The 19,200-nt window shown below is 37.5% G+C and overlaps 1 long non-coding RNA gene across 1 annotated transcript; it reads left to right on the top strand.

Annotated features, from left to right (window-relative positions):
- The first annotated feature begins 9,871 nt into the window (after positions 1 to 9,871).
- LOC141516341 (uncharacterized) lies at positions 9,872 to 15,960 on the top strand. The gene is made up of 3 exons (XR_012476664.1): positions 9,872 to 10,039; positions 15,347 to 15,417; positions 15,646 to 15,960. It is a non-coding gene; the product is annotated as an uncharacterized LOC141516341 (long non-coding RNA).
- The last annotated feature ends 3,240 nt before the right edge of the window (positions 15,961 to 19,200 follow it).

The raw sequence follows: 19,200 nt of genomic DNA, 5'->3' as shown, positions 1-19,200 counted from the left end.
GAGAGTCAGATATGACTGAAAAATGACTAAACAATAAAAACTTCAAAGAGGTCTGCACTAAAAATCCCTCCAAATATGTTATGTACATTGATTTCATCTAACAAAGGCATGTTTGCTTATTATTTATGCTTATTATATATTATTTATTGCTTATTTATTATACTGAGTTACATGAATATTTCATTGATACTGATTACAAATCAAGATGACTGTGTAAACAAATGAATATGTGGACTCTTGTAAAAATCAATCAAGCAACAAATTTAATTTAGTGTCTTCTTTATGGGAGGGTTATGGTAGACACTGAATACAAATACAAAGAAATGATTCCTGTTCTCAGTATGCTTACATTTTCAGTGGGAGACAAGAATATATAAAAATACATAAAATAAAAGTATAAAATTAATATACACAAAGTAGTTAAATATAAGGTAGTTTGGGAATGAGAATTCTGGACCTGAGAGGTTTTATGCAGAAGCTGGGCCTTTGAGTTACATCTCAGAGAGGAATCTTGGGCTAGCTAAGTAGCACAGTGGATAGAGCACTGGCCTTGGATTCAGGAGGACAGGAGTTCGAATGTGACACTTGACTCTTACTAGCTATGTGACCTTGGGGCAAGTCACTTGACCCTGATTGCCCTGTATTCAGGACCATCTCCAGTTGTCCTGATCCTTATCTGGTTGACTCTGGACAAGAAAGTGAAGCTGGTGACTTAGCATAGTATCCCCCTCACTCAAATCCAATTCATGTGCTTCTCCCTTTGAAAATGAAGGACAAACATTATTAGAGAGGAATCCTACAAAGTAGAAAGAAGTGAGGAAATAGTACTTTCCATTGCAAAGACATGGAGATGGCAGATGGAAGAGCTCTTCAGAACCCTCTAGGTCCATCCATCACTCACAGAACAGAAGATTGAAGTTGAGTCTTTTCTGTACACTGACCACATTTTCTTTGTTTCTCTGAATTCCAAGCTTCATGTAAATATTGACAGCTAAAATAGAATTTTCCTTGCACCCTTATACCATGCCAGGGGCCATTGAGAGGGCATTTTTCTCCTCTTTAAGCCTGCCAGTCATGTGAGAGAAAAGAAACACAAAACTCAGGTCAGGAGCACATTCCAAGAAGCAGACTGACAAGTTCATACATGGGTCTGAAGGACTGTTCTAGAGTCCCTGAATTGGAGGGGAAGGGTAGAATTGTCTTTTAATGCTAATTCCTGAATTGGGGAAATGGTAGAATTGTCTTTTAATTGAACTAGATTTATAACCAAAGCCACAGAAAATAAGGCAGTTCTGTGGTAGAACAGTATTTGAGAAATGAGATGCTTTCATTGATCCTAGAAACTTGAAAAATCTGATAGCTGGAAAAAAATCTGTGAGATCATTTATTGTGCCTGTTCTATGAAAGTTGTATGTATCTTAATCATGTAGACTTGGTTTTGTTAATTTATCTTTAAGTTGTTCTGACTCTTTGTGACCCCATTTGGAATTTTCTTGGCAAAGATACTGGACTGGTTTGCTGTTCACTTCTCCAACTTATTTTATAGATGAGGAAACTGAGGCAGGGTTAAGTGACTTGCTCAGGATCACACAGCTAGTAAGTATCTGAAGCCAGATTTGAACTCAGAAAGGTGAGTCTTCTTTACTCCAGGCTTGATGCTCTAATCATTGTCACCTAGTTGTCTTCTCAGTTCTTTGAGGGGGTAGGTTAAGGGGTAGAGTAGTGGAAGAAGCAAATTGATTTGGCTTCAGTGGACCTTGGTTTGAATACTGGCTAATTAATTATTCCCTGTGCCATAATCATAGAATAACATAATCTCTGAAGAATTAAGGGTGAGGGCCACCCAAAGGATAAGAATGTAGGGCATGCTGATAGGTTATAATGCATCACCAGGACCATATATAGATACATACATTCATATAAACGTATGTATATAATTTTTTTTGATGAAGCAGAGTTAAGTACCTTGCCTAGGGTCACACAACTAGTAAAGTGCCAAGTGCTTGAGACTGGATTTGAACTCAAATCCTCTCAACTCCAGGGCTAGTGCTCTATCTACTGTGCCACCTAACTGCCCATACATATTTGTTATAAGGAATTTTTCTTTCCTCTTTTTCCCTCCTCATTAGGAAGGAATGAAAATAGGTTTATATAATTAAACATTTTAACTTAAAAATCATGTTACTAACAAAAAATATACAGAATAAACATCTTCTATAGAGCCCTGTACATAGTTGTCTTCATGTTTCCCTTCTCTCCCATCTATTAAATTGTAAGTTCCTTGAGAACAGGGACTATATTTTGCCTTTCTTTGTATCCTCAGCACTTAGTACAGCATCTGACACAGTAGATGTTTAATAAATGTTTGTTGATTAATAGATTGATAAAGAGTATTATTAGAGAGATGAATAAGTGATAAAAATTTGGGCTAGTCAGATAGAAAAAATGATGGATAATCAATGAACAGTCCATACATTCCATTGGTATCCACAAAAAAAAAAATCAAGAGAGCTAAAGCAGGATGAATTCTCAGTGGGAGATTTATGGAAGAATACATGCAAGAGTTGTACACAATAAAAAGTTATGGATGAGTCATGATCTTTGTGGATGAAGAGAATCTCCACATTGATGATATTGTCAATCCAAGAACTGAAATATCAACTCGCTATATGCAGACCACTTAACCTTTTATAGTTTCACTTTCTTGAGTAAAAGGAAGGATTTGGACTCAGTTTCTGAGCTTACTTCAGTTCTAAATTCTATAATTTTATTTTTGGAAAAAGCCAAAAGGAATTCAGAACCAAGTCCAAGTAGGATGGATGATTAAACTGAGAAGGAGAATTTTTGGTTAAAAGGCAAACAAATAGCAAGGAGTGGTTATAAAGTAATGAGGTTAGTTTTCCTGTGTGGTGGTTAAACTTTCTTTGAAGGCAGTGCCAAGAGAAGAGATCCAGACATGTCCTGAGCAATGGCAGCATCTTTGGATGGCTAGACACTTGTCTAGCCTCTCCCAAGGTGACTCCTTGGAAGAATAACATTCATTTGGTGTATTTATTAAAAAAAAAGTCAGTCTTCTTCCTCTTGCACATAAGTTATATGATTTCATTCTTGGTTTAAATTTTCCTTGATTCTTAACTGACCATTGACAATTTTAAAAATTACAGCAACAATTTCTAAAATAGTTCCTCTTTGGATGCTGATTAATCATTCACTACTCCCTCTTTCCCCACAGTCTACAAAATGAACTATTTAGTATCATAAAACATAGAATCGAAAGAATCATTCAAGGTCATCTAATTCAAACTTTTTCTGAATGAATAAATCAACCAACAAATATTTGTTAAATTCCTCATGTTTGCCAGGTCCTGTATTAGACACTGAGGATACAAAGATGACAGTGAAATGATTCCTGTCCAGCCCTCAAGAAGCTTACATTCTTCTAAAACATCTCTAACATATGACCTTGTAGCCAAAGCCTAAAAACTTCTAAATTTTGGAAACTATGTCAAGAGGCAATTCTTTCTACTGGACAATTCAAATGGTTAAAAACTTCTTTCTTAAAAAAAAAGTATTAAAAAAAAGCTGAAAAATAATACAAACAGGTAGATTAACTCAGATTAACTCAGGTATGGGAATGTCAAATCATGTAATGTTGGATGAAATTGTTTTATCAGACCTAATTTAACATTTTCCCCCTTTTTTTCCCAAGAAAGGGTTTAATGCATGTGGGAAGCAGGTAAGGAGGAGAAAGAGATTTGAAAATTAATCATACAAAGATCAATAAAACTTGTTAGAGAGAAAAAAAGAATTTCTTATCTGAATTGAATTCTATTTCCTAATAACTTCCATACATTTATTCCTAGAAGTTAGCTCCCAATTGTGAACCCTATCATGAAATCATCACCATGAAATCATTTATCCCTAACATCAGGGTAATTTTCTTTTGCAGAAGGTAGATGATTAAACATTGCAAATATTTGAGCAAATAGTTGTCTTTTGTGTATATCTTGGGTACGTTAACTACTCTTCTTACCTCCAGATGGTACATTGCTGATTCATTTCTTGATAATTCTCTTAAGATGATTGCTTTTTTCTTTCGAAGAATGTTAAAATTGTGAATAATATGTTTAGTGAGGACTTGGGGGTGGGGTTTAGATCTGAAAGATGATATTCTAACTTGAATTAGAAAGCCTATGATATCACTGAGGATGATCCATTTGTATATTATATTACATGCAAATATAACAGTTTTCCTTTACATACACATACACATAGAGAATGGTAGCCCTCACTATATTGAAGAACAACAATATTTATGATCTACTTATGGAATTAAAAAAGATTACATTTATATTTCAGTTTTGTTTGTATTGTGAAAATAGATGTTACATTGCCTCAGGGACTAAACATGAGACAGGAGAGCATATCTTGAGGTACAGTGCCTTTGTTTGTTCCCTAGAAAGATGAATTTTCTCCCTGTAATGATCACTGACACTTTGACTTGTGGTCTTCCACTCATATGCAGTACAGCTACTACTGTAAAGTCTTTGTGACCATAAACCTCTCCTTTTTGCATTCCCCATAATGCCTATGAGGACCCCAGGACATTTATACTCACAGACTGAATTCTCTGCCCACACACCCTTCTCCCACTGTCTTTGCCTTAAATGTACAAATCTCTGATGGAATCTCTTATCAATTACTATTGACTAATTTCAGAGAATCTGGTCTTTGTTCCTCCATTTATGAGTTCCCAAGTAGTGTACAGTTTAATCTGTTCTTCATCATTTCTTGATGAGGTCTTTTATGGAGATCAATAAGATTTTATCTTGTCATCCTTTCCTAACTCACTCTACATTCAAAAGTGGGTGAGGTGAGGCAGTGAGTATAAGTAGAAATGTCAGATCATCAGGGTTAAAAACTTAAGTTCACCTCCATTCTTTTCTTTTTCTTTTTTTTTAGGTTTTTGCAAGGCAAATGGGGTTAAGTGGCCTGCCCAAGGCCACACACAGCTGGGTAATTATTAAGTGTCTGAGACGGGATTTGAACCCAGGTACTCCTGACTCCAGGGCTGGTGCTTTATCCACTGCACCACCTAGCCACTCCCATTCTTTTCTTGAAACCAGATTAGATGGTGATCCAATGATGTGAATGGAAACCAACTAGCCTGAGCTAATTTGGTTAAGAAAACAAGTGACAACTCATTTTGAAGAATGGATATACTGATTGTACCTCTTAGAATCATAGATTTAGAGTTGTGATGGATTTTCTTGTCCGATCCCCTTATTTTACAGAAAAGACCCAGGAAACTTTAAAGAGGGATTCACACTGGCAGTAAGCAAATGAACTAAGGATCAAATCTAAGTCTTCTGTTTCCTGATCCAGCATTTTTTCTCTTTCTCACAATCTTTGCTTAAAATGTCCTATAACCTTGTAGTTGTGTGGTATCCATTCCTAATTCCAGATTCTCAAACTTAACCTACCTATATACACCAGCTATATGAGTATTGCTCAAATATGTTTGCACACATAAATATAAACTACACATGGTCTTAGGGAGGAAAACTGATTGCCATCCTAATATATTATTTAGCTTGTATCTAGAAATGATGCTATGAATAATCTCTTTTTTCTTAAGTCTAACACAATAGTACAATGATTTGTCCATAGGAAACGTTTAATAAATATTTGTTGATGTAACTGGCAAGCTATCAAGGTGAATGATTTCTTGAAATGTTGATTATCTTTTTAGCCCAGCGGATAGAGGCAATTGATTGACTCAGGGCCCTACCACAGGCAACCTGGCTAATGCCTGCCCATTACCTGTCATTGTGGTTTGCCCAGGTTCGATTCTAAGGAAGTCCATGTGGTTTAGGGGTTCAGCTCTAAGGGAGCCTGGGTTCTCCCCAGGGGAATTGAGCTTCCTTTTCTTACCTTCATTGATTTATCATCTCCACCTCAGTTTCCTGAGGAAAGTAATACTACCTAGAAAAATAAAACTACCTAATGCTAGTCTAGGGTTTCCCCAAGAAGGGGGGGTTGGGAAATGAAAAGATACTCAAGATACAAATATAAATCAGGTAGGAACAGGTTTATTCCCACCAAGTAAAGAGATAACTATGTATAAAGGAATAATAGCATGTATTATAATCTGATTCACTTATCACTACTAGTACAATCAGTTGAGAGGATAATTAACATTCAGGCCTTGTTGGAACATAAACAGTTTTTGCAAAGTTGCTAATAAACCACTTTACATTTCACCTCCTCTAGTCTGACAGTCACTTCTCTGTTTCTGGGTCTCTGACTCTGTTTTTCTCTGTATCTATCACTGTCTCTGTCTCTGTTCCTATCTTTCTTCTCTCTCTCTCTCTCTCTCTCTCTCTCTCTCTCTCTCTCTCTCTCTCTCTCTCTCTCTCTCTCTCCCCCCCCATCTCTTCTTTCTATTTCTTTGTCACCAGTCCATTCCCATTTTTTAAATTTTTTTTTGCAAGGCAATGGGGTTAAGTGACTTACCCAGGATCACACAGCTAGGTAATCATTGTCTGAGGTCAAATTTGAGCTCAGGTCTTCCTGACTCCAGGACCAGTGCTCTATCCACTACACCACCCAGCCACTCCTTCCACCCCTTTTGTATATATGAAATACAAGTCCATTCTATCATAGGAGTGCAGGGACAAACAAGTTTATTTTTTTTTTTGATAAACAAGTTTTTTAGGGATTCACCAATGAGGAATCATTTAAACTGGGTAGAACCTGTAGCCTCAATAAGATCAATTATCTAACAGATAAAAGAATGGAAAAATCCATTGGATTCTCTCCACCTGGATCACAAATATCATATTTGTATGCAGAAAGACACTTTTCATGCTATAAAACCACCAGTCCCAAAGGAGCTATTATTTAGTTGACATTGGCTAGGAGCTGAGAAAGAGACTTGAAAATTCTTAATAAATGACCAAGGAGTACAGTATCATTTTTCCTACTGATAGTAGAAGACGGACTCCTTAGCCAGCATTTAGAAATACATTAATTGAAAAAAGTTTACCAGCTTGATTTGTAGAGTACCTCAGCATTGGGTCTTTAGCTTTATTTCCTTGGAGGGAACTTCATTTAGCTAAAAACTGGGGGAAAATGAAAGAACTCATTCCTTGATGAAAGGTGGGTGTTTGTGTCATTGGGCATGTTACACGGAAGGAACTGGAGTCTGGGATCTGCTGCTCTTCTGTGCTGTGAAAATATTTTCAGGGTACGACTGGCAAGGGTATGGAAATTCCCTAAGCGTCCATTTCAGATCCAAGGACCTAGAAGGGGAGGAAGTCTACCTTAGCTCAGCACCCACATCATAGGAACCCTTTGAAGCAGTTGACACCAAAGAAGAGGAACCTACACAGATATGAATTTTCTATTTGAAAATATGAGCTCTGAAGAGCTCACCATCAAATCCTTGATTCAGAGCCAGGACCTGGAGATTCCTCCTAATATAATAACTGTGTCAACCGACATCCTGTGTTTCTCAAATAAGGAAAATTAATAGCTGCTAAGGATCTATCTCTCTTCCTCTTTATCTCAGGAAGAGCTGCAAGAATGAACTGGACTTCTTGAAGCAACAGTCCTGGATACATTTCAGAGATGGTGATTTACAGCATGGTTTCTGAAAAGTAGTTTGGTTAGATTCCCAAATTTTCATGAGCAAATTGGGTGACAAGCAACTGTCTCTTTGGGTTAGGAGGTGGCTTAAGATGAAGTCTTTTCTCTTTTTCTGCTCAGGAATTTCCATTGCAGAGAGGTATCCCCTGATGTCACCATTTGCATATGGATTTAAAAGGAAATGCAGATTTAATCATTTTAGTTTTTGCATAACTTTGCAGTCATATTGAAACTAGAATGTAAAGATTAGCACATGTGGGTATCTTTCTGGGGTGAGTTGGGTTTCCCTTATTACTGTGGGAGATTTGAAGTGTGTTGGGGGAGGAGATGAGAAAATGTGTTCTATAATTACTGTAAAATGAGCCCTTTGTGTTATCTGGGAAAGAAAGAGGTGACAGTGGTGGGCAAATGCTGCCTTTCCAGGAGAGACTCTGTGGCTTTGTACAACCTAAGATCATTGAGAGTGTTAATGTATGCATTGCTTTAGCATTTGGATCCTTACTCTGAGTAGACTTACTCTAAAATGATTTTAAATTTATTGACACTGGTTCAGAGTGTGTGTGTGTGTGTGTGTGTGTGTGTGTGTGTGTATGAGTGTATGTAAGGAAAGGGAGTGGTGGGCATGGAAGTCCATGATTCTCTCTCTCTCTCTGACTTTCTATCTCTTTCTCTCTCTCTCTCTCTGTCTCTCTCTGTCTCTGTCTCTGTCTCTGTCTTTCTGTCTGTCTCTCTCTCTGCCTCTGTCTCTCAGCTATCTTTGTCTCTCCCCCCCCCATCTCTCTTGGTCTCTCTCACTCTGTCTCTGTCTTTCTGTCTCTCTGGTCTCTCTTTCTCTCTCTCTCTCTCTCTCTCTCTCTCTCTCTCTCTCTCTCTCTCTCTCCCCCCATATTTCTATCTCTGTCTCTCTCTTTCTGTCTATCAAACTATTAAAAACTCCAAATAGAAAGTTAGTTGGAGAGTGGCAGATTGAGTGTCTTCATGAATCAAACAACCCAATTTTGAGCAGATTAAATACTCAAGCTTGTTTGGTGGTGGGGGTGGGGTAGGGTTAGAGGATTCTGGACCTGTGATTTCATCAGTGTAGATAACTCCTAGATAAACTACCTATCTGGATAGGTTGGCAACCTTTGTAATATAGGGTAGTGAAAAGTTAAGCAATTTGTCCTTCATCACACAGCTGATGCTATGTCATAGCCTGGACTTTGAACCCAAGGCCAACTAGGTGGCACAGTGGAGAGTATGCTGGGCCTGGAGTCAGGAAGACCTAAGTTCATATCCAGTCTGTCACTTAGCAGTTGGATGACCCAGGGCAAGACAAACTGTCTGCCTCAGTTTCCTCATTTGCATCGTAAGGATAAAATGAGTTATTTCTAAAGTACTATGAAAGTGCTAGTATTATTTTTAACCTACTAGAGTATACTGAATCTCAACCTAACATCTAAGTTGAAGGAATACTGAATCTACATGGACAAGCAACTTTTGGAGGGTAAAGGTCCCAAACCCAGAGGTAGAAGGTGTAGAAGAAGCAAACAGATGTGGCAGAATCCAACCTTCAATTCTTAATAATTGTGGGAAAAGGGGCAAATCATTCAGCCTCTATAAACTTTAGCTTCTGCATCCATAAAATGAGGAAATAGTCCATAGTACCTACCTCACAGAGGTAATGTGAACTTCATATGGGCTTGTTTTTGTACAGGACTTTGCAAGCCATTAAACATTAGAAAAGAAGCAATTATTACTTTTGGTCAGACTGATAAATGAGAAATGAATGAATCCCTTGTGGGGGGAAAAGTCAAGATCAGGAGGCCTTTCCTGCATGCCTGACTAGCCACGTCCGCCTTGCCCTCTCAGATTACCTTCCATATACATTGTAAAAAAATTGTAAATGTTGAAAATGATGATTAGACTATCAAGAATCAGGTAAGCTGTACTGTGTTGACACAAAATTGTAATTAAAAAACTCATTAGGGGCAGCTGGATAGAGCACTGGCCCTGTGAGTCAGGAGGACCTGAGTTCAAATCCGGCCTCAGACACTTAATAATTACCTAGATGTGTGACCTTGGGCAAGCCACTTAGGTCCATTGCCTTGCAAAAACCTAAAAAAAAAAAAAAATCACTAAACTGGTGTTCTACCTGGCATTGTGAAACACTGTAATGCCTCACTGAAATGGGAGGGACTCCCATCCTAAAAACGAAAGCCTACCAGGCCATCACCAGAAGTCCTGTTTCCTATTATATCAGGACATAGGTTGATGACAGTTTTGGAAGAGGCAGTGAGAAGGATGTTTTTGTACAACATTCCTCTCACTATAATCAACATAATGTGTAAGTCATGCCATCATTCATTTGAAGTCAAGATCTTTAATTATGAAGGACAACAATAACCAGGTATGTACCTAGGTATTTATCTCCTGTCTCCTAGTAAGAATATAAACTCCTGGAGAGCATGAACTCTTTTTTAAATCCCCAAAGTTTAACTTAGTGTCTGGTTCCAAGTAAATACTGGATGGACAGGGAGAGGGACCTTGGACTTCTCTTTCTCAGTTCTCAGTTCATTGAAAGATCTCATAAGATACTTAGTCTTGTTGATTTTCTAATTCTGAAATTGGTTTAAGTGATTTCTGAAGAATGATGATGAATGAAGTTAGAGATACTGGTTTATATTACTGTTAATTTGATATTTTACCTTCAAGGACCCCTAACTTCATCAATGAGAGTACTCCTTTGTACTGGTATAAATTAATTAGATTCCTCTATCTAAGGGCAGTTAAGTGGTGCAGTGGATAGAGTAGTGACCTTGGAGTCAGGAGGATGGGAGTTTGAATCCATCCTCAGATACTTGTTAGCTGTGTGACCTTGGGCAAATCACTTAATCTTGATTGCCTCACATCCAGGGCCATCTCCAGTCATCCTGATTCATATCTGGTTACTGGATCCAGATGGCTCTGGAGAAGAAAGTGAGGTTGGTGACTTAGTGCAGCCCCACCCCCAATCCAATTCATGTGCTTGTCTTGGTATCACTTCCCTGATGTCATGATCTTCTTCAAAAAAGAAGGACAAACATCATCATCACCTTCTTCTGTCTTACCAGGCAATGATCATCACTTCAGGATCAACTTTCTGGTGATAAACCTGTTAGGTGTTAGATACAAATCTTTGCTCAATTGCCCTTCAGAGTTTTGATGGTTTAGCATCTTCCTTACTTCAAATCACTTTTCACTCTTTGTGAATGTGAGGATTGGAGAGATGGGACTGGAAAAGGATAGATATGTCCATAAAACCAAGCATGTTGAACAGTTGGGTTTTTGGAGTTTTCTTAATTTACATAGCAAGAAAGAGAAGAAAACCCCTTCCATCTCAGAGAAAAATAGGTGTGTCCTCACCATCCATTAGATATTCTGTTCCCTTGATGCCTGCTTTGATAAGGTAGACCAATTGGATATACCATTTAAAATTTACAGTTAAAATGAATTACACAAGAGATTTTAACACTGTTCTTAGCATTCACCTCAGTCAATTGGCTTTCCTGATTGGATGGAGATGGTTGGTTGGCTGATTCTGCTTTCCAGTAGCATTCCAGTCATCATTAATAGCATACAGCAGAAAGATCATACCATCTCTGTAAGTTTATTGAGAGGTTAAAATAAATGCATGCCAAAGAAGAGATTTTAATTTTTAGACAGCTTTCCTTTCTCTTTCTCTAGAGGAAGTTAGATAGTACAGTGAACTGACCCCTGACCATGAATTCAGGAAGATATAAGTTCAAATCCTGCCATAGACAGTGACTAGTTGTATGACACCAGGGAATTTACTTAATCCTTGTCTGCCTCAAAATTCTCATTGTGAAATAGGATTAAATGAAGTAATCTTTTATAATAATATTTATGATATTTGTAAAATACTTAATACAGTGTTTTACAAATAGTAAACCCTTAATAAATATTTTCTCCCTTCCTCTTCTCCCCTAAAAATGAGACTGAAATGACAATGAAAGAATCCCTGAAGAATTCTCCCAAGATAGTTAAACAACAGTGTGTGTGTGGGATGATTAGAAAGAACACTGGATTTGAACTGAGTGGATATAGGTTTAACCTCATCTCTGCTTGGTCAGTAGGTGACCTTGGGCTCAATTTCCTCATGTGCAAAATGAGAGGCTAGATTAGATGACCAACAAAGTACTTTCTAGTTATTAATCCTGTTATTTTTTTGGCATGGCAATGGGGTTAAGTGACTTGCCAAGGGTCACACAGCTAGGTAATTATTAAGTATCTAAGGCCGGATTTAAATTTGGGTCCTCCTGACTCCAGGGCCAGTGTACCACCTAGCTGCCCCTCTTAGCTATAAATCTTAAGAAACAGTGAAATTCAGGCTCTCAATCTGTCCTATTCCAATTTGAATATGGTTAGTCTCCTGTACTGTTGCCACATTAGTATCTCAAAAATTTTAATTCCTTCCAAGTTTCATTCCCTGTTGCATCAGTTTGTTTTTGCATGTGAGCCTGTATAATTTTTTTCAAAGACTGTCTGGATTAGTCCATTAAACTGACTGGGGTATGATTATGATTTTTTCTTAATCTTTTTATTCATTATTTGGCTTCTTTTTATGGAGCTTCCTATCATCCACTACCTAAGTTCTAGGATTGATTAGAAGGTAGAAACTGGAGATGGAGGAGATTTAGTGTTCATATTTCTTCTATATGTACATAGATACTCTGTAAGAAACATCACAAGAAGTCAGATTCCAATTCTATGACAATGCAGTCTTTGGTACTTTATGTACTTTTTCTAGATATTGCATTAAAGAATTTCAGTGATGGACTTTTGTTGCACAGGCCATATCTGGTAATTATCTTTACTTAAATGACTCCCAAATTGAAATCCAGTCTTATTCTCTCTCTTCTGAGCTCTGGTTCTGCACCCCCAGCTGCCTTTTGGGCATTTTGAACTGGATATACAGAAGAGATTTCAAACTCAACATGCTCAAAGCAACATATGAGATTTTCCTCTAAAATCACTCATATTCTGTACTTCTCTATTTTTTGTTGAGAATACCACATTTCTTCCTGTCTCCCAGGTTTGCAACACTGATGCTATCCAAGTCTTCACTCTTCATCTCCTCAAATATCTAATCAATTACTAAATCTATCATTTCTAGATTTCTCAGTTTCTTTCCTCCCACACTTTTCATAATCCACCATCTTAGCTTAGTCCATCATCTATCTCCTGGACAAATTGCAGTGGCTTCCTGATATTTCTCTCTACCACAAATTTTTTTCTCAAAACAATCTGGTTTTCATATAGCTGCTAAGGCAACTTATGGAGTTATGATTTTATCATCTCATTCATTAAACACTGGTAGTTCCCTACTCCCTCTAAGATCTCATTTAATCTCCACTGTGTAGGTTTTAATAACCTTCACAACTTGGTCTCCTCTTACCTTTTCAACCTCATATATACAAGTCCTCTTTTCTCTTTGTGTGGTGTGACCCAATTGACTTTCTTGGAGTTCCTCAAACATGAAACTTCATCTTCTCTATCAGTGCCTTTGCAATGGTCATATCTACAGTCACTTTATCTTTATTTCATGGAATTATTTACTTCTTTCAAGACTCAGATCAAACACCATCTGATGCATGAGGTCTTCTCTCAGCTCTTTCCTTCTTCCTTCTCTTCATCCCCAAACAAGTATTTATTCTGCATATACTCACATATGCACATAGATTTCCCTTGAAAGAATGTAAGTTTCTTGAGAAGAGGAACTGTTTCATTTTTGTCTTTTTATTATGAGCACCTGGGAGAGTATCTGACATTTATAGACCATTATTAAATATTTGTTAATTAACTGATGAATATGAATTCAACCTACAGAACTGGTATTGAGTTTCAGATAGCAAAAGTAAAACCTCTATGTGCCTCTGATTATGAAAATGCAACAATAAACAGCAGTGAGAATATGACAAAAGACCATAATAGAGAGGATACTACTCCATGGATTGAGTCACCCTAGAAGTCTCTAGTGGATTGATGATAAAAGATTGTCTGCTTGGCCTTATTTTATCATAAGTTGGTCCCTTTGTACTTGTCCAGTCTTCTATCCATACTTCCCTCCATCTGGTGACACCAGCCTCCTTGCTGCTCCTTATGCAAAACATACCATCTCCTGACTGATTCTTCCCCATGCCTGGTACCCTTTCCCTCCTTGTGTCTTTCTCAGTTCTTCAACTTCTTTTGAATTACAGCTGCAGCTGCATCTTCTGGAAGAAGACTTTTTTTGTTCATCCTTAGTCTTAGGAAATTTTTTTTTCTGAGATTATCTGCTTTTATGTTATATCCATATCTTGTTTGTACATAGTTGTTTAAAGAGAGAATCTTTCTCATAATACTTTTGTCTTCTTGAGAGCAGGAACTGGGTTTTCCTTGTTTTTTTTCTTGTTTTGAGGGAGGGTTTTTCTTTTTTCTTTTTTTTTTGTCTTTCTTTGTATCCATAGTGCTTAGCACAGGGCCTGGAACATTACTGGTGTTTATTAAATGCTTATTGACTCATTGACCAAAGATTTTATGACCTGATACAGAGTGAAGTAAGAAGAACCAGGAGAATAATTTTTGTAAAGACTACAACATTATAAAGGAAAACAATTTTGAAAAATGCAAGAAATAGGATCAATGAAATGACCAACCATAACTAGAGGAATTGATGATGAATCATATTCTCCTTCACTTGGCAGAGAGAGGATGTACAGATGTGTATTGTTATTATTTAGTTGTATCAGATTCTTTGTGATGATGCTATTTGGGGCTTTCTTGGCAAAGATATTGTAATGGTTTGCCATTTCATTTAGCCAATTCATTTTCATTTGAGAAAACTGAGGTTAAAAAGTATTATGTAACTAGCCCAGGGTCACAAAGCTAGGAAGCAGCTAAGGCCAGAACTCAGGAAGATGAGTCTCCCTCTCTTCAGACCCAGGCACCCTATCTGTGGCACTCTACCTATTGTGCCACCTAACTACCCCCAGGAAGTGAAGGAAAAGGCATACATTTTCAGTCATGGTCAATGTTTGAATTTGTTTTGCTTGACTATACTTGCTTAAGGATGGAAACCCACTGAATCGATTGATCAATCACCCCATTTAAAGTACCTAACTTAAATTGAGAATACTGTAGCTGAATCAACCAATCAATGGCATTAAACTAAGTATAAGAATTCCCTAATCAATTTGAAAGAAATGAAAGCTTTCAATGAAATGAAATGATATCACCCAGGAAATGAATTAGTATTGGCTGAAGAGATTCAGTTATGCTCTGTGGGGCTTGTATAAAGTGGCAAGTCATTTTGGAGAGAACAACTTTAGTCAAGCCCCACAAAAGGCATAAGAACCTCTATCTCCCCCCCACCCCAGTCAATTCTAAAGAGTTGAAGGATTAGTATTTCTTATCAAAACTTAGCAGTGTCTCTGATTCAGCAGTGGCTGATGGCACGGTTTGCAAAGGTTAACCAGAGATAGAGAAGATAAACAACTTTTTAAGATGCTCAACAGAAAGCTCTACCAAACCTCAAGGGGAGTTTCATGATGACTGGACAGAAGGGGAAAAATGACCTGCAGCAAAAGGACATATAAGAAATGTGATTTACTCCCTTGGTCATGTCATATGCTCTAAGCTTGAACTCACTTTTCTATGAATTCTGTATATACTTCAGGAAAAAGATGCTACTGGCTGAGGATAGCAGCAATGCTTATTCCAATTGTTCTTGGGATACCACCTCAGGAGGTACATATTTCTAAAAAATAATTAAGTATGGGCAATTAAAATCAACTGATAATCCTTGGAGGAAAGTACACTAGTGAAGGGGAGGTCTCAGGGTTACCCTTATAAACATGAAGGAAGAGGTAGCCAGTCACTGTCTGGGGCCCCACCTGCTAGTGCAAATTGGGGTTAGTGAGTAGGCATCACACTAATTTCTTACAAAAAAGGGATTTTATTGCTTTTTTTTTGAAGGAGGAAGAGTTATGGAAGGGAGCTGTGATAATGAGCCCAAAAAGAAACAAAAAGAAGAAAAGAGACAAAAATACAACAGTGAAACATTTACAAATACACAGAAGGAGGCAGAAAGAAATCTAAAGGAGCACAAACAGGATCGTTTTGAAACTACTATGTTAAATATATACTTAAAAAAAACCCCAAATTGCATATAACAGAGATACATGTTTTTATGTAATATATGGTATTCTTTTTTATGTTCTTTTCTGTATAGGCAAATCTCCCTGCTCACAGATATTAATCAAGTTCATAATAATAAAAACAATTAAAAAAATAAAGACTGTTTCTAGAAGGAAGGAGGTAATAATCCTATTGTAATTTTCCTGAGTCAGACTGCATTTGAAATATTATACTCAATTCTGGGTGCCACAGTTGGAGAAGAGATTGGATTAGTAGTGGGGATGGTGGCAGCAGCAGCGGTGGTGGTGGTGGTGTGGGGGTTTTGTGTGTGTGTGTGTGTGTGTGTGTGTGTGTGTGTGTGTGTGTGTGTGTGTGTGTGAGAGAGAGAGAGAGAGAGAGAGAGAGAGAGAGATCAGATGTTTAGAAGGTCTTGATACCATGCCATGCCAGAATCAGTGGAAGAAATTTTGGATGTTTATCCTAGATGAAAGAAAACAGGAGGATGGGGCTGTATTTGGAGAAGGAGATAGGATCCTTGTCTTCATGTACTTGAAGGGCTCTTACATGTAAGAGGAATTGGATTGTTTTGCTTGAATTCCAGAGGGGAGAAATAGGAAAAAGATAGTATTTCAGTTTGATATGAGAAAAAACTTGTTAAGGTACTGAGTTACTCATTAGAGATTTTTCAAGCAGAGGCTGATCACTTATCAGCAATACTGTTGACAAGAGGACTTGTCAGTGCCCATGGGGGTTTATTCTCAGACACAAATTGAATAGATGACATCATGGACCTTTCAAGAATGAGATTCGCTAATTCTATCCCCTCCTTCCTCTTTCAGACCCTAGTCCCATGCAATATCATTCTCCACAATCACACTTTATTGGAATTACCTTTATCTGTTATCTCACAAACATGTAAGTTTCTCCACTCAGTCTTTCTGCCTGACTAGCTTTATTCTCTCTTTTGTGCCAGAATTCATGAGTTTTGGGTTATGGTGTGTCATAGGGATAGTGTGTGAGTATGTCTGTGGGTAATCATTATCCCATGGAAAATTGTGCTATATACCTTGGTTCCATTTCAAGCTGTTTTCCTCCTATGGTTTTAATTTTTTAGTTAAAAAAAACTAGTACAGTGTTTCTTATTTAAAACAAATAACTCTGATCTACAGTGGAATAAGGTTGGGATGGAAATAAGGGGGGGAAAGTCAACTAGTCTATTAGTTATTACATTCTGCCAAGTGAGAAAATCGACCTCTCCCAAAAGACCGGTGACAGGTGTTCAAAAGGAATAGCATATGGAACTTATGGTTTTTCTTCAGACCATCCAAGAAAACAAATAACCCTACCCTCTGCTCCTCCCTAATCTCAGATATAAAAAGCCTAGGAATTTATACAGAACCAGCCAATCAAGGAACTTTCTCACCTCTTGGTGCCTGGGAGTGGTTCCTCCCCCCCCTCCCAATTGGGGACAAATTCTATTCCCAAAGCTTATTTCACTGTTACTGGGCATTGGAGTTAACCCAAGAAAAATGGAAAACAGAGATAAAATGAACCAAGGGATAATAATTGCCATGGCAACAACCTTATTGAAAACAGGTCCGGTGACCCAGGTTTCATATAGGGGTTGGGCATACTGTACCTTTCAGAGGCACCTGCACTAATGATTTTCTCACACTATCTCATATCACTAATCAGAAATAACAAGGAACCATAGAAGTCAGTGTTTGGTTTCATCTGCATAATAAATAGATTTCTGACCATGGCCTCTGATTTTTTTCTTGACTAGAGGACTAGTATATCTTTGTATCTGTATCTGTATCTGTACCTGTATCATCTGTATCTGTAACTGTAACTATTTGTTTCTCTATCTATCATCTCTCTCTCTCTCTCTCTCTCTCTCTCTCTCTCTCTCACTCTCGCTCTCTCGCTCTATCTATCTATCATCTATCTATCTACATATGCATAAAGAGCAGCATAATATAATGAATAAGGTTCAGGAAGATCTGGGATCAAGTCCTGAGCTGACCAGACACTGGCTATGTAAATCTTGGACAGTCTCTTAACTTCTCAGGGTGCCAGCAAGTTTCTAAGACTAAGTTGAAGTTACATAGCTAATATGTGTTAGAGGCTGGACTTTAACCCAGGCTCCATCTTGATGCCAATAAGTTTATAGGAAGCAGCTAGGTATAGACCTGAACCTGGAATCAGAAAGTCCTGAGCTTAAATTCCACCTTACACACTTACTAATTGTGTGATGTTAGTCAAGTTCTTTGATCTCTAATTTGCCTCAGTTTCCTCAACTGTGAAATATAAAAATAGCACTTGCCACCCAGAGTTGTTTTAAGGATAAAATAATATTTGTAAAATTCTTTGGAAACCTTAACGTTTTATATTAATGGTAAGTATTATTGTGTGTGTGTGTGTGTGTGTGTGTGTGACAAGCATATGCATATGGGTTTGTATGAAAACTATGAAGTACTATAGTCTTGGATTGTGGAGTGACTCAAATGGCAATGGCTAGATAGCATTAAGTATGCATTGATGGGAACCATATTGGATATAACCCTATAATTGAAGTCAGGAAATTCAAGATTAGAATTCCTCCTCAGATATTTATTATATGTAAGATCCTAGGCAAGTCACTAAATCTCTCCCAGTCTCAGTTTCCTCATCTGTAAGTTGGAGATAACACTTATCTTACAGTATTTTTGTTGATATCACATGAGATAACATGGAAAAAAATTTGCAAACCACAAAATAAGTAGTTTCTCCAAGATGACTATAGCATATTGCTAATATAAATTACATGGAAAAAGTGAAAAAACATTATTCAGGAAATATATAATAAGAAAAGAATTAAGTACTGAAATCCTGAATGTCACATTGATTTCTACTCCTCTATTCAACAAACTTTACTCTCTAATAAACTCTAGGCATTAAAGTATTCTTATACCTTCCTCCCTGCCACATACTCTTTCTTCCTGTAACATTGACTTCCTTGTTGTTCCATGAATAAAACACTCCATCTCTCAGCTCTGGACACTTTCTCTTATGGTCCGCCCACCCCCCACCCCCACCCCCACCCCATGTTTGCAATCTTTATCTTTATCTTTTTTTCTACAAACTTCCCTGACTTCGAGTCCCTAAAATTCCATCTTTTATATGAAGGCTTTCCCAATACCTCTTAATTCTAGGGCCTTCCCTATGTTAATTAATTCTTCTTTATCCTGTATATAGCTTGCTTTGCATATATATATATATATATATATATATATATTTCTCAGCTTATCGTCTCCTCCATTCAACTGTGAGCTTCTTAAGGGGAAGAGATGTCTTTCACTTCTCTTTTTATTCCCAGAGCTTAGCACAATGTCTGGAACATAGTAGGTTCTT

Source organism: Macrotis lagotis, chromosome 3 (assembly GCF_037893015.1).
Source record: "Macrotis lagotis isolate mMagLag1 chromosome 3, bilby.v1.9.chrom.fasta, whole genome shotgun sequence".
NCBI classification, from domain to species: Eukaryota; Metazoa; Chordata; class Mammalia; order Peramelemorphia; family Peramelidae; genus Macrotis; species Macrotis lagotis.
The sequence above is the reverse complement of the archived record's forward strand: the minus strand, read 5'-3'. Positions and strand labels throughout refer to the sequence as shown.